Below are 5000 nucleotides of genomic sequence, written 5' to 3'. Positions count from 1 at the left end.
TCGCTCATATGAGCGTTCGCGGTTTAGGGTTTTCGTTCTTCTATTATGAACCCATGATACCTTACTATGTCTTTCTTTGCATGAATCAATGCTTTATTTTGTTGAGTGATTCAGTGACCAGCTATATATTCCATCTCTGGCACAAGTGGATTCGAGTAAGGGCCACTTGATCAGCCCACATATTCAATCCTGCTTTTGTACTTTGACAATAAATAAGTAAATACAAGCTCCACTTTCCTCCAGTCATATGGCTTAACTCCTACACTTAATTAAATATACCTGGCAATTCCAGCACATATCTCTCTTAATTCTTTCACTTTTAATTTCATGTTTCTGATACAGTGCAGTTGCTTTGCCAAATTTTATTTCTCTCTTAATTTTGAACAGTTTTCTTCAATGACCCTATTATATTCCTTACTAATCTAAACAGTATACTTCTGTATTACTTATTTCTGAAGCTATAGTTGGACCCCTCCCCAAGACTTTTTTTTCTATTTTTATAATAAAGGACACACTGTTTCATTTAATATCCTCTTTATTCCCCAGAATTGACAAGGTGCAGTGTAAAATAAACTACAACCTTAGATGAAAGACTTGAAATAAATTACAGCAATTTATTTAAAGGATTTAAGTCAGCAGCTACTGCAGTGCATTACTCAGCCATCCCTACAAACACAAGGTTGTGAGAAATTAAAGAGCTATTAGCCCCAAAGTATCTTTGTATTGTACAAATCATATGGCAGGGATCCCACAGACTTTTTCTAAATTGTTATAGCATGGACAGTTTTTGTAGTATGCTGAAGAAAAAAAAAAGAATCCAAAGTTATGGCAACTGTTAAGTATGCATTCATTAAGCCATAATGAATACTATGCTAATATGGATAAAATAACAATAATAATAATAATAATAACAACAATAACAATAATAACCTCTTTGTCTATGGTATGAAGAATGGTCCTTCAATTATGATGTCAGAGAAGTGAAATAAGGTACAAGGATAAAGTAAAAATGATATAAACTAAAGCTTGTACATTAGCAAATGATGTTCATGCATACGTAAGACTGGCATATATAATAATCAGAAATACAGATGGCCCTGCTACTGCAACAGCAGTAAGTAGGAACAAAATCCCTTTAGACTATAGTGTGCAGAAATTAGAATATGAAGAATTCACACAGCTTACAAACCTCTGCTGCTAAAGCAGTTAGACATAGATTAGAATGAAATATCTCAAAGGTAGCTATACGTGTATAGAATGTGCTGCACATCTGAAAAATATTTGAGAGTAACAGTAATAGCAGAATAACAACAATAATATTTATAAACACAGCAATAAAAACTGCTGTTGTCTTTTTATCCCAAATGTTATGAATTCAAAATATAGAAAAATGCTAAGAAATGTGAAATACTTTAAACCACAAAATTGTTCTCACCCAACCAGTGCAACACAAACAAGGTAAACTTTGTACCCACATATAGTAAAGAATAGCTTTGGTAAATTTTCCATTTCATAAAAAGTTCAAAGATTTTTTTTATTGGTCTGAAGAGTTTGGGAAGTCTTAGTATCACATTTTTGAGAACATTAAAATGTTATACATGGGCTGGATGCCGTTAGATTCTTATATTGATGCTTCTGAGTACACAGACAATGCACAATCAGCACATTGACTACTTTCATTTCTTTTCTTTATGATATACATTTACATTTTAGGAGCAAACAGAAACCACAACAGTAAATACCCACTAGATCCTGGCTACCAATTGATAACTGGCCGATGTAACCTTATACTAAATACCATTCCAGATGGGAATTCCAGTTAAATGCAAATGTATAATACAGGCAGACACTTACACAAGAGCATTCACACATAGACATACCTCCCCCACACAAAATGTCAAGTTCCACAGAATGCCTTACCCCTTTTACACTACTAAAATATGACACACATATATGGTCAGCATGAAGATAACTCCATCACTTTGATTGTTGCAATGACATATCATTAGAAACTTTTAAAGGTACCCTTCTATGCATCTGTCTGCAATAATGTAACGTTTTTCTGTACTAGGATTCATTGTGACATTACTAGGCCATATTTTATCCATTCTGCAACACTGAAGTCAGACTGTAAATGTTCCCTTACTTAAGTATTTAAATCGGTGAAGAAAACAATCAGATACTTATAAACTTTTTTTCTTAACTTCTTAGATGCAGACAGTCCCTCATTTATTTGGGGCCTCTTAGGCTTCATTCAACAAGCTCTGCCTTTGCAAATATGTGCATCAAAAGTATAAGAAAAAGATGATTCAATTATATGAATGTGCTGATAGAAAAAGATGATTCAAGTATATGAATGTGCTGATACTCAAGTTAGTCAAAATGACCTTTTAATATAGTAATTTGTTGTCACCTCACAGTAAGACATTGTCCTGTTCGATTCTCAGCTAAAGTGTCTTCTGTATGGAGACATGCGTGAATGGTCGTACCTTCGTTGAAGGTTGTGCATCAGGGCTGGCAACTTGGCATGTAAAAATCTACTGCCAATCATTAGCGGACCGGAGTTCCACTTTGGCGACCCCTAACCGGGAAAAGCCGAAAGACACAACATGAACAAGGTGAATAAACAGGTGGCAACCAAGTTTATATAATGTGGTGAAGAAACTGAGCAAGTAGAAGGACCAGTAACATATCCATCAACCATATGTCAACTTGAGTAAGAAAAGGGTATCAAACAAGTGACTGCACCACACAGACAGCCAGACAATCAATCAATCAATCAATCAATCAATCAATCAATCAATCAATCAATCAATCAACTAACCAATCAATCAAACAATGAGTGTGGCTTCTGAATGTACCATTATGATCTATCATCAGGCTTTGTTTTCCATGTCCTTACAGCATACTGTAACTGAAAGACATATGTGAAATACTGAGTGCTATATAAAAAAGGATGTTACTTAAAATATCAATATAGGCACAATCACAAAAGTAACTTGACTGGATCCACAATTCATATTAGATATCTGCAAGCTAATGTTCCTACAGACTAACTTACATTTAATAAAGAACAGCATAGCACCAAGAAGTAGATGGTCTCTACCACACTAGTGCTTTTCTCTTGGCTTTTCCAGTCTTCATAAAACAGCACTGGCTTTCTACCAGACCCCCTGCGCTCATTTTTCTACATCACAACTGTGTTGCACATGGAGTCTGTTCATCTTGTATATCTGCATACAGAAAGCTGTCCCCCCACACTTTATGTTTACTAAAACAAAAAACAGTATAAAAATGCCCCTCAGATTCCCCATCCACTACCACAGTTTCCCATTGCAGACTCAGCACCTTCACTCTTCCTCATCTATTCCTCATCCACACTTACCATGTACACTTACATCATTGTGAACTTCCAAACCTACTCTCATTGCTTATTGAAGAACCACAAACTCAAATAAGCTTTGCAGTGCATTTCAGAGAAGTTCAGTAACCATCTACTTGGAATTTCATCAAATGATGATCTGACCTTTTCCAACATTTTATTCGTTATTTTATCTGTATATACAAAAAGCATGCTGTTTGCAAGAACCTGACTTGTATTCAGTACAAGAGACACTGCAGAAATATGCATTGAGTTAGGATTCCTCATTCATTATACAAAATTACCCTTCAGATTTTCACTTTTTTAATTTCTCCAAATCTTTTGAGTTTCTAATACCATGATGGGAATGAACCCCATTCCTAAGTCAAAGTACTATTAAAGTTAATGAAATTAGTATGCTTCACTCTTTGATGTCAGCCAAAAGTATTCTTTGCAGTACCAGCAATGTGCCAAGTAATGACACCTTCTGCAATTTGTATGGAGTTACATGTATTGGTAGCATATCTAAATATGATTATAGACTCTTTTTTTATAAGACCTATAGCTCCTACTACTATTGGAACTATCTGGGCATACATCTTCCACATTGCTCTCATTTCTGCTTGCAAATCCTGATATTTTATGACTTTGTGTCTCTCTGTATGTAAAACACTGCAGTCACTGGGTGTGGTGGTTTCAATGATCAATGCTACTTTTGTCTTCTTTTCATGGACCACTATATCTGGTTTTCTAGCATCTATGTTTTGAACTGTTGGTAATAGGTGATTCCATGTGATGTAGACTTCATCATTTTTTATGATGCTTTGTGGCTCAGGTTTCAAGTGTTTTTCAGCCACTTTGGTACCACAATGTTTGCACAATCCCAGTGTAACAGTCTCACCACATTATTATGCCTTTCAGTATACAGTCCTTCTGCCATAAGTATGTCCACTATTGTAGTTTGTGTAGTGCTTAATAAGATGATTATACTGAAACTTTGGGATCCTGATCTTTTGCAGCTGTGTCATATTAAAAGATAACAAATAATATGATGTATTGTTATAATATATTGTCTAACTTTTCTAATTCTCCTGTAACACTAAAAACAATATGACACACCTTGGTATGACATGAAATGAAAGAAACAGCTGAAGTGCAAAACAGTGTATATTAGGTTTGATAATAAGTCCTGTATAACCATTGAAAAGAATAAGGATGTGGATTGCTTAATAAAAACCTGAAGATACAGTGAGAAATGTTCCATAGCAGGCATCTAAAAGAGTTTTTTTAAATTTAGATCTGGCACGTGCATAACAAGCGTTATGAGAATAAAATGGAGTTTATGTTGTCTATACCTGAATTTCTAAGAAAACATATTACCTGTCATCTTTTAACATGACACAGCTGCAAATATCAGGATTGTATTATAAAAGTAACAACAGCTAACAGCCTCTATCTGTATATGAGATAGATGAGTAATGGGACTAGTGGAGGGAATTGGGAGTAAACATGGACATGGGTGCTGGTAAAGAAGCATGTAATAGTGTAGGTTATGAAAACATTGTTGCTTTAGTAACACTGCTTTTGAGTGACTTTTGCAAGTGAAAAGAAGGAGTACTGAAATGACATTCAGAAATGA

The sequence above is a fragment of the Protopterus annectens genome, chromosome 3.part0 (assembly GCF_019279795.1).
Source record: "Protopterus annectens isolate FY-2018-M chromosome 3.part0, PAN1.0, whole genome shotgun sequence".
Taxonomy (NCBI): domain Eukaryota; kingdom Metazoa; phylum Chordata; order Ceratodontiformes; family Protopteridae; genus Protopterus; species Protopterus annectens.
This window is presented reverse-complemented; position numbering follows the sequence as displayed.